At 40.4% G+C, this 12,100-nt stretch overlaps 1 long non-coding RNA gene across 1 annotated transcript; it reads right to left on the bottom strand.

Moving 5' to 3' along the window:
• Positions 1 to 2,300: 2,300 nt before the first annotated feature.
• Positions 2,301 to 10,650, bottom strand: LOC133725272 (uncharacterized). Its single transcript, XR_009854340.1, has 6 exons — positions 10,072 to 10,650; positions 9,763 to 9,857; positions 8,858 to 9,020; positions 3,402 to 3,444; positions 2,679 to 2,951; positions 2,301 to 2,525 (listed from the first exon to the last, which is right to left on the bottom strand). It is a non-coding gene; the product is annotated as an uncharacterized LOC133725272 (long non-coding RNA).
• Positions 10,651 to 12,100: the final 1,450 nt, after the last annotated feature.

Below are 12,100 nucleotides of genomic sequence, written 5' to 3'. Positions count from 1 at the left end.
TCATGGATGATGAGATTTACACAAGAAAAGTATTAATTACAAAATAGAGAACTTTAATATACAATTAAGGACTCGCGCCTCATTTACAATATAAACATAAAGTTTTACCACTTTGATAGCAATTCGTTGTCACATTAGTAAAATGGTTCTCAGACTTGTAATATAAAAAATTACCACAAATAAGAGCTTGACTACTACTTCTACAACAATTCATTGTCTCATCGGTCAAATGGTTCTCAGACTTGTAATATTGAAGAATTACCACAAATACAACTTTGGTTATTACTTTGGACCTTAATTGCTATAAAATCTAGAAAAAACATTGTCAAATAAGTAAATAACTCTTATAGGACAGTAGTTACAACATAGACAACCTTATTACACCATAAAAGACTCACCGCAAATTTACTTAAATATATGAAGTTTTACCATTATAGCAACACATTCGCTGTTTTATTAGTAAAGTGGTTCTGAAAACTTGTAATAGTGAAGTATTAACACTTATTACAACTAAATTACCACAATTTGTTGTTTTATTGGTAAAATTGTTCTTAAACTTGTTATATTGAAATATTAACACTAATTACAACTTGACTACCACTTTTTACAATAATTCGTTATATCATCAATTTTATGACTGAGGCTTGGAACATCGAAGCATTATCAAAATTACAACCTTAATTACTACTATTGACCTCTATTATCGTAAAATCAAAAGAGAATATAATTTATTTATTTTTGAACTGAGGACGGGTCTTCTCTATCTGTCTTTCTTTTCCTCTATGTTTCTTCCTTCTTCCTTGGTCCTTCTTCCTTCTTGGTCCATTGTTGAAATTCTAGCGTATCAGAGTCATGGCGGCTTGACCATCGCTCTGCTATCACTTCTCCATTGTAATTCTCTCCATCCTTAGTTTCTCTTGTGTTTGCATTTATAGAAATCTAATCGAATAAGCCTCAAAACCCCCAAATCAAAATTTCCAAACCCTAAAATTTTCAATCTCTCTTAGTCGTCCTCGGAGCCAGAAGACGATTAATCCGAACTCAAATTCCAGTGATGTCCAATCCGTTGGGGTTTCGTCGTCGCCGCTTGAGCCCTAGGTCGCCGTCAATTCAACCAACAGGCCTTGATCACTACTAGAATAAAGCCATCAGAAATCGGCTAAAAATCGATGAGAAACAAAATCAAGACCGATGTCTTAGTGGGTGATGAGAAAGGTCCAGAAAATCAAGACATCGGTTTTTAGCCGATGTCCAAAATAATTATACACATCTGTTTCTTATCAGATTTCGATGTCTAAAATGAGTCTGGACATTAGTTGATTTGTAAAAAACAGATTTAATTTCTTATTATGACATCATTTCCGTCAAGTTTTTGATTTCTTTATCCATATTTGACATGCATTTTAAGTAGAACCAATGTCTCTATCTTTCTGTAACATCAGTTTTGTTTTTTCAAGTGGTTTGTTTATCATTCTTTTACGTCAGTTTTGAGTCTAAAAGTGATTTGTTTCTATATACACAGACATCAGTTCATTCATAGATAAGTTGTAGAAATCATCAAAATGAGAATACAAATAGTAAGCTCCATAAGAAAATTACTATTGATAAAAAGAGAGTACGTACAATTTGTAGAGAGAAGGGGACATAAGGCCTAAACTTCTCCAAATACAACAAAAGAAAACAGCAATGAGAAATACAACGTCCTTATAAACTATGATAACAACAGTAAAGTAAATTACCGAAAATGAAACGGTCAAGACTACTCTGATTGGCTAAGTATTCATAGCCCAGAAGGCTTTCAAGTTCTGAGCAACTTCAACCCAACAATCTAACCAAATTTTGTGCTCCACAGTCACTACAACAAATCTGGGTATTAATGACCACCACATTGGTCACTGAAACTAACAAATCTGGTCACTAAATATGGTTAGTGACCAAATTTAGGTGGTCACTATAGGTCCCTCACTGATTGTATTTAGTGACCAACAAATGTAAGTTGGTCACTAATTCAAAATGTCTTTAGTGACCATGGTCTTATGGTCACAAATAATAATGGCATTAGTGACCTACAAATTCATCACTAAAGGTGTTACCAATGGTCACTGAATTGCAAAATTTGGTCATTAAAAACCATTCACTGACATGCTTTTAGTGACCATATTGCTAGATCATTGGTACTTTGGTAACTAAATTTTGGCAATTTTTCCTGGTTGTTAAAACAAACCTGATCATTTACTGCATCAATACAAATCAAAGTAGCCTTCAATACTCCAACACCACAAAATGAAATGTACTCAAATACCAGTTATCAATATTAAACTACTCAATTCCAATACAATATAAGACATGTATCTCTATCCTGAAATACTAATTAAATTTGCAAATCCAAAATATACAAATGTCAATATCCATCCTTAACAGCAATTTCAAAATAAATGGAAATACATACAAGTCTTTCTAGAAGTTCAATAAGGCGGCCTTCAATGATAGTTTGCAAGATGTACTTTTTTTAAGCTTAGACCAATCTGCAATATAACAAAACATATACAAGTTATAATCTTCATCCTAATGTAGGTAAGAGTTGCACCTAAGAAAGGCCTAGTATTCACTATATACACTAATTATATTTCCTTGATATAATATAATTGCAACAGCACAAATGAATCATGTATGCATACCATCAGTTTTGGGAGGATAACGGCACCATCAATTTAAGTAAAAGTATGTCGATATGATTTTGTCTTGCCCTTAGTGCCTCCAACTCTTCATTTTGTGCAGCGGCTCTAGCCTTCACTGCCTCTAACTCTTCATTTTGCTGAGCTGCACCAGCTTTGACTATCTCTAACTCCTCATTGTTGAGCTCCAGTAGACTTCGCAGCCATCAACTCACTCTGCAAGTTGCATTGCTTGTGTTTCTGCTTGATCTGCCTCCCTCACTTGAGCATGATTTGCTGTATATGTAAAATGAATCAGATAAAAAGTAATCAGACATTATATGAACTTGCACACAAAAAACAGTGGGAAAAAAGGTATCATAATAACTATAGAAGATGGGTTAAGATCACTAATTCATAAATCTGAATAGGATAATAATTTTTTTGGTTAAGGAAATATGATACTTAAATTTAAAATCTTATATAGGGCAGGGAAATTAGTCACAGCTCTAGCAGCCTTATATATAAGGGGGAAATACACAATGACATCTCCAAACAATAACTCAGCTCACAAACTTGAAAGACAAAATAAAATCTTCATCTAAGCCAAGGAGGATAAGCAAATTAAGATCTGTCAAATGCTACTCCTATAAGCAAGGAGGATAAGCAAATTCAGTCAACTATTGTTTGGTTTTGACACATAAGAAATACTGAAATTAATTAAGAAAATAGGAAGAGAACTTTTACCTGGTTAGAGGAACAAATCAACTTCATCACCTTGCCTGTAAAACTGCACAAAGAGAGATCCTTGATCAGTTTAACCCAATCATATCTACAATTGTTATATATATTTAAATCTATGAAGCCAATCTGGCATTCTTTTTGGAAAGAGTTTATTTACACCGTAGTGCCCAATAAGAAAAAGTAAGACATTAAAAACAAACAAGATGCTAGGACTAAGACTTTCTGGAAAAGAAATGCCAGACTAGACTACATCTGAGTGAAGAACGAAAAATATATCATGATTTTTCAAGAAAATGAAAAACTAAAGGATGTCCACATCTTCTAACTGAGAAATTACCCAGTTTGATAACTCTCTGATGTCTAAACCTGGGTAAATTGATAGAGGGCCTTTTAAGAACTAGCAACACCGGTCAAATGTTCACATCCTAACATGCATGGTTTTAAACAATCAGAGTCTTTAGATAGTCCTACACACATAAAGAGAAATAAAAGACACTAAACATGATTATAAACTTTGAGGCTTAATCAGCATTAACATAATTGATCCAATCCTAAATTTTGTAATCTTCCATTTCTAATAAATTCAGATTTTAATGTCAAATAATGAGGGCAGTACGTAAGTCTAACTAGTGGTTGTGGTCTAAATCTACAATGTATAAATCACTGATAAGGCTTGTGTACATACCTCCAATAATATGGAGTATTTGCTATCTCACCAAGCATAAGTAAACGCGCTCTTTGGGACATCCACAAGACATGGCAAGGCCCAACCGCTACTTGCATCGTGTAGCCCTATGTTCAGGCTACGCCACGGTATCCGGAAGTCGCAAATCCGCCACCGAGAAGCCACGTTCCCGCCCTTGCCAACATGCCATCACAACTAGGCTTCAAGACTAGAATAGTGTGGTTTCTTGTCCCACATCGAAAACAATGTAAAGGAGAAGCATTCCTTCATCTATAAAAGGAATGCCTCCTCCCACAACTCAACACATTCATAGATCCCATTACATACTTTGTAATCTTGTTAGGCCGCAAGGCTCGACACACTAGTATAGCTTTCAAGTGGAAGTAGTCTCCCGCTCATGCGGAGGCGAACCACTATACATCTTGTGTCACTCTCTCTCTCTCTCTCTAAAGCTAACTAGAGATCCCACGGATCACTAACGTTAACATTGGCACCGTCTGTGGGAAGCCGATACAATGGCTTCGTCACTTACCATACGTTAAGTCAGCTTAACAAGCTCAAAGAATTTTTTCTCTTCCTTTGAATTATCAAGGTTGCTCACTGGGCATCATCTTCTTGGATTGTCATCCGCTCCTAGTGGTTTTACGTTTTATTTTTGGTTGTGTCAAACAATGTAATCCCATACTTAGCGGTAACACATTTGGCGGCAACACAAAAAATGTATTTGCCCAATCCTTGGCAATAACACAAAAAAAAAAAAATATACTCTATTATAATTGAGTCAATCTCATCTACATCTAGGCGCTAGCCATCCTCATTAATGTCTGAGTGGCATGTCTGGCGGCATATCCCATCCTAGTGCCAAAACAAAACAAATTTTAAGGTGCCAATTTACTCTGGACACCCACAAAAATCACTTTCGGCACTCATGACGGCAACTTAAGCAAAAGACGTCCATCACGGTCTTTCGCCAACGCCAACCGCCATTGCACGAGTCCACTAGCCCAAGCCAACACCAGCGTCAGCAGACGCATGCACTCCGCCAGGCATCATCTGTCATCATCATCCCATCCTTGGCAGTAACGAACAACGCCGCTGGGTACCACCGCAGAGCACACCACCGCTAGGGGCCTCCGCCAAGCAAGGTACCGCCAGGGGCCATCTCAACGGGGTCGTCAGGCCTTAGATCGATCCTCCAGCGACAGTCCAGTCCGCTAGGCCTGGCTCTAAGCAACTAGTAACGCACAAACACCAGCTTCACCTTCTTTCAACCGCCAGGCGTTATCCGCCACGGGCCCTCCGCCAGCCAACGCCCCGCGCATAGCCCGCCGGTGCCTAGCGATACCAACCGGAAGCCCAGCCAGCGGCTCCGCTCCGCCCAGCTCCGTCGAGTGCTCGGCTGGACCCCACCACCAGTGGCGCTCCTCCAACACCAGCGGTGCAGGCCAGCGGTGAACAGTAGCACCAAAATTCTTCCGCCGAACTCCGTCAGCGGCTCAGCCCCGCATCGCCAGATCCTACCAGAAGCAAAGCCAGCACCTCTGCTGATGTTGCACCGCCAGGCCTTACCCACCAAGTCTCTGTTGCACCAACAGCAGCCAAGCATCCGCTCAGTCCTACAAGCGGCAAGGCTCCGCGGCCTCCGCTCAAATGCCTCCGCCAGAGATCCATCAACGGCAATTCCTCCGCCCAACTCCTCTGCTCACTATAGCAACAGCTGGCCACCGCCGGACAAGGCTACAGCTGACCAAAATTTCTTCCGCTAGTCGTACACCGCTAGCACACCAAAGCGCCAGCAGCACCAGCAGACTCCATAGGCCATTGCCTCTGGCCAGCCCCACTAACCTCAGCGGCAACTCTCTTCCGCCAAGACCCATTCTTGCAATCAGTCTCTTGAACAAATCAACTCACCCAGGGGAGCTTAGTCATCATCAGCACCCAAAAGATTACTCTGGCACCCAGTGAAATCATCCGCCAACCAGAGCACCGCCGTTCCTGAGTCACCGTCATGCTCCACCCTCTCTCAGCGGTCAGTGTGCCTGGTCCAAATCTGATTTGGACACCCAACCTTGCTCTTGCACTGCACCCGCTGCTGGCATCTCTGGCGCACACAATTGTTCGATCAACGTCGGCCATTTCTCTCACTCCTTCAGTAATGGCTTCAAAAGCTTCGACCTTAAAACTTATCTCCAGTCAAAAGAGCCAATGAGCTAAGTCTCTGTTCTCTCTATGTTCATTTATCTTTATTGATAAGCATGAATTAGAATCATTCTAGTGGCACACCACGTGCTTGCTTGCAAGCATAAGCATGAATTCTGATGTGATGCCACCTATCAGTAACATTATATACTTCCTCTTTATTTGCACTTATTATAATCTTCTCAAATTCTAAACCACATGTCTTCATATGCTATTATTTAAGTATATAACCCCCTGACACATACCTTGATTCTTGATGCACTACCACTATCATTTATTTGCTTACGTTAGTTTGCTATACTCTGACGCACAGATCACGCCATATATTTATCTAATGGTACGCATTCATATGCTCGCTGCGTTGCTCACCATTAGCTTTCAAATTAAACACAAAACATCAATGGCCACTCTCCGTCCTCTTCTAGAGAATAGCTGCTGTATCTTGACCGCACAATACATCAGGATTTTTGTTTCACATGATTCAGATAAAGCACAAATTTGCACATGGCCATGCTTATGAAATTCAAGCATATAATTGTAAATTAACATTGTGCGTATAAGTGAGATAGCAATTGTGTAGCATTGTAGCATTTTTAACATCGTAACACGAGGCTACATATTCACATGTTTAATCAATTAAACTACATGGATTAGTTGCTAATCATTTCTCTTATGTTAAGGAGGCACAGGCACCGTTTCAGTCAATGCAATCATCATCTCTCTACAAAGAAACTCCGCCGGAGCAATGGAGCGTCATGCTTGGCCAACTCCGCTAGCCTCCAAACCGGCCCAAGATAAGTGCATTCCTCTTATCTCTTACGCTCTTCCAATTTGAGCTACCGCCGATGCCATGACTATACATGTCTTTATGACCCTTAAGCATGCCTACGGAGTGTTATTAACAACTTTATTACAAGTACATGCTTGCTCTCTGTGTTTGTCATTTTTTCATGCAGATACAAACGTTACGAATCTATGGTCTACGACCAACCGCCAAGCGGTAAGGCAACGCCTCATAATAGCAAATGACCGCTACGCGGCATTGCAGCAAGGGACTAGTTAACACAGCCTACGGCAGCCATTGATCCGGTAGTTAACCCCGACGCTTGGGTACCAAAGATTGGGATCGCTACCCAACACCCTCTGCTCCGTGCAACTCCCCCTCAACAAACAAATTACCGACCATCCGGAGGTCCGTCATGGTTGGGGAGTCGGGGACTCTCTAGCGGGCCTAGCAGGGGCCCACCCATTGAGCTTCCGCTCATGCCTTCCCGGCATCCCATTGAGCTTCCGCTCATGCCTTCCCGGCAACCCATTGAGCTTCCGCTCATGCCTTCCCGGCAACCCATTGAGCTTCCGCTCATGCCTTCCCGGCATCCCATTGAGCTTCCGCTCATGCCTTCCCGGCAACCCATTGAGCTTCCGCTCATGCCTTCCCGGCATCCCATTGAGCTTCCGCTCATGCCTTCCCGGCATCCCATTGAGCTTCCGCTCATGCCTTCCCGGCAACCCATTGAGCTTCCGCTCATGCCTTCCCGGCAATCCTCAAGTTTTACGCTCATATCTACTCGACACACCACACGTTAATGGAACATTGAATTCTTCTACCATTTGTCGCTTGCGACAAATTGAATTCTTTTCACGTTCCATTAATACGAGCGACAACCAAACCAACACAAGCGTTCACGTACTCATCATTTACACGTTACAAACGCTTACCTTCGCACCGCTCATGCAACTTACATCTCCTTGTGCGCATCACACATTTATCATATGCAATCCATATGCTCACACGACCATGTATCACGCACCCCATACGTTTATATATGCCAAAACGCATATCGATGCAACTCACATTTGTTGCCCAATGCAACGAGCATTCTACATATGCCTGTCTTCTTGTCTTTGTTGTGCAGGTTAACGAGTCCCTTCTTGCTTACGGAGTTCGGGGACTTGTAGGGGCTCCGTACCGCCCGGTTACTTATGCTTGATGACTTCATGATTTGAACTCCCCAACCAAGAAGCTCCTCTTACTTGGGGACTTCGGGGACTTGTACATACCTCCAATAATATGGAGTATTTGCTATCTCACCAAGCATAAGTAAACGCGCTCTTTGGGACATCCACAAGACATGGCAAGGCCCAACCGCTACTTGCATCGTGTAGCCCTATGTTCAGGCTACGCCACGGTATCCGGAAGTCGCAAATCCGCCACCGGGAAGCCACGTTCCCGCCCTTGCCAACATGCCATCACAACTAGGCTTCAAGACTAGAATAGTGTGGTTTCTTGTCCCACATCGAAAACAATGTAAAGGAGAAGCATTCCTTCATCTATAAAAGGAATGCCTCCTCCCACAACTCAATACATTCATAGATCCCATTACATACTTTGTAATCTTGTTAGGCAGCAAGGCTCGACACACTAGTATAGCTTTCAAGTGGACGTAGTCTCCCGCTCATGCGGAGGCGAACCACTATACATCTTGTGTCACTCTCTCTCTCTCTCTCTAAAGCTAACTAGAGATCCCACGGATCACTAACGTTAACAGCTTGTAAGAAGTAAGTGAAACACTACCGTCTTCGCATTCATTTCCATCGGCATCCACCGCAGCCTCTTTTAAAATATCCATCGAATTCGCAACCAGATCATCAACACGAGATGTTGAGCATTCTCATGTGACTATTCTTGTCCTCCACTTGCGGCACATAAAGCTTCTTCCTCACCTGCACATCACCATCTTCACACAACACAAGAAACATTACCAACCCAGAACTAAACTCTCAACCCACATCAAGGCACCATATCAAGCTAAAGATAAAACCCATATTATGTTGTACAACTTCTATCACAAATGGTCAGTTTTATAAAAAACAAATATCCAAAGGAAAGATAGTACTTGTTATATTATGTAGTATTGATCTTCATCAATATATATGGTTCACTGCACAGCAACAAAACATTCTCAAGAGTCCAACCAATGCGATGTTTAGTTCAGAAATGAATAACAATAAACCTCAGCAGTGTTGTGCCAATGCAAAGTAATCTAACCAACAATGATAAAAGAACATTATCATACTAAACAAGTGCGCACTAACCAACTATCATAGAAGCAAGCAAGCATATATGCTTACCTTCTCACGACTCTGAAAACACAGAAATTGGGACGAAGTCCCTGGACATATCCAAAACGTAACAGAACTCAAATAAAGAAAAAGAGGCATTTGATGATAAAGACAGAAACAGAACTCAAATAGCCACAAAAAATAAAGCTCTCCATATGTTAAATTTGGTTAATGATGCATCTCATTGAAAATCTTTTAAGAGTAAAGCAAATAATTCAGAATACAAATTAATCGCAAAATCAACTTCTAAATTTCCTAAAATCCACAATATATAGAAGTGATAATACAAAAGAACACAAACATAGAAAGTCAAGTTATATGGGAAAAAAAAAAATCGAACTACTGGCAACTTCTTACCAGATCCAGAAATACGAAAATCCAATCGTTTATTTGTCGATCCTTCTTTGTCTTCTCCAGCCAATCCTTGAACTAGATATATGAAAAGTAGCAACCTGATCAATAAAAATTAGAAATAAGGAAAATCAAACCAAATCAAAACCCAAACATTCATAACCCTAAAATTAACTCAAGTACCAAATTGCTTCATGAAACCTCTCAATTCAAACCCCAAAGTCAATTTGATTGCCAAAAAACAAAACCCATTGTCAATAGCTCAACCATGGAGTGGAATCAGTTTTCGACAAGCCTTGTGAAAGAAATACTTACAATAGGAGCAGTGGAGAAGGCAATAGGAGCAGAGGAGAGGATCTGAGTCGGAGTAAGAGTCGATGGGTACGAGTCGGAGAAGATTTGAGTCGGAGATCAAAAATCCTCACCGACCCGTCAGCGGAGACGGAGGCGAAAACCCTAGCTTCGCCCCACGCAATGTCGTAAACCTCCTTATCGTGAGCCATCAGCTGCGTCTCGACGACTCCCTTCTCGATGTCCCATATCGTACAAGTGGTGTCGATGCTGGAGGTTCCGATTCGCCGAGGCTCGATCTCGTTCCAGTCGAATGACATCAGCGGCGCACAGAACTCGCTGGTCTTAGAGTTGTTAAGGACGGAGATGGGCTCGAGGCGGTCAACGGAGGAGTCTTTGACCTCCCAGAGGCGGAGGTAGTCGCCAGAGGAGGCGAGGATGTCGCTGGACTTGTGGAGGGAGTCAGAGTGAGAGAAGAACAAGACCCAATCACATCTTTCATTCACAATTTGGGAATTGGAAGCGCGCCTATAACCTTTTGGAGACCGCGAAATTTTTCAACCATGAAAACTTGCCGCTTGAAAATTCACCAAGGAAAATGTAAAATAGTTGGTCACTAACTCCAAAACGACAACGTTCTGTCATTAAATTTGTAGTGGCCAAACATTAGCTGGTCACTATTAATTATAGATTTGGTCACTGAGATAAAAAAATTAGGCGGGAGTTAGAAAAAATTTAGCACTGATATTTTAGTGACCAATGGTGATGTTGGTCATTAATTCAATTCTATTAATGACCAATTATAGGTTGGTCACTATGATTTGGTCACTGATGTCCATATTTGTTGTAGTGAGTGCTTATAATGTTGATTAATTTCATTATAGAAATTTTCTGCTCTATGCCTATTGTTAAAGAAAAACCTCTTCACTGCAATCTCTCTCCCATCAGGCAAAACTCCCCGCAAAGATGAAATTAACCAATTAGTTTCTGCAATCATAATAACACGTTCAGTTCCAGTTCAAAGCATATGGAGAAAAGCTACCCTTATAAACTATTCTGAAACCTCATTGTCCAAGCTTATTGTCATTACCAAAAGATTATGTGGTCTTTTCAATTGTAGAGTACTTAAAGTTTAAGCTACAGTCATTGAGGGTTTTTGTCATCTTTTCTGCATCATTGAAACCTAAGAAAATAACCCATGAAAAAATACATTATGAAAACATTGGAGAATTACTGCTAGTTGCTCATGAGGGGATGGGGTTGGGTATTAACCTTATTCATATTGAACCGTAGGAGAAAAGGATTTTACCTTTTCTTTTCTGTTGTATATATCTGTGCTTCCAGATATAAAATCCAATAACTCCTCCAACTACCAAAATAACTCTTCCAGATATCAAGTAGATCGAATATGCAAAAGAAAGGGAATTAAAAAACAAAACAACTAAAATCAGAACTGCCCAACGAAACTCGGGCTTTGATTTTAATATCTCAATTCTCAACACTAATTATATGGTTGGTCATGTATCACGATAAAGACCCCTGCATAATTATATCTTTGGCTGAGCTAATACCTATTGTACATGCATCAATAATTGTTGTATGTTGTAAAACAAGTTTTTCCTATATGCCAAATATCAAAGACCATGATTAATCATTCACCACTTCACGTCCAGCTCTTCTACCTACCTAGTTCCAGCAACTAATACTTAACCAGATTGATAATATTGCTAAGATGCAGTCTTTAAAATTACTTTCAACCCTGACACCTAGCCAACTAATGTCGCTCTAACTTCTAAATATAAAATTGATTTAATAGTTCTACTTTTCTTGCCACACCGTTCACCATATCTACACTAATTCTATGGACATGAAAGAAACAATTAATAAAAGGTAATTGCATTTGACAGAATCAAAGATTCAAGAAAAGCAAGAATCTTACTTCAAAAGTATGTGATGACACCCGAAAAGAAAAGTCCTTTGGAAGTAATCAAGAGTCCAAGATGGTCCAACCTGCAAGAACTCATTGTAAGAATTATAATCAAGAAATCATGAC

This window comes from Rosa rugosa, chromosome 1, assembly GCF_958449725.1.
Source record: "Rosa rugosa chromosome 1, drRosRugo1.1, whole genome shotgun sequence".
NCBI lineage: Eukaryota > Viridiplantae > Streptophyta > Magnoliopsida > Rosales > Rosaceae > Rosa > Rosa rugosa.
The sequence above is the reverse complement of the archived record's forward strand: the minus strand, read 5'-3'. Positions and strand labels throughout refer to the sequence as shown.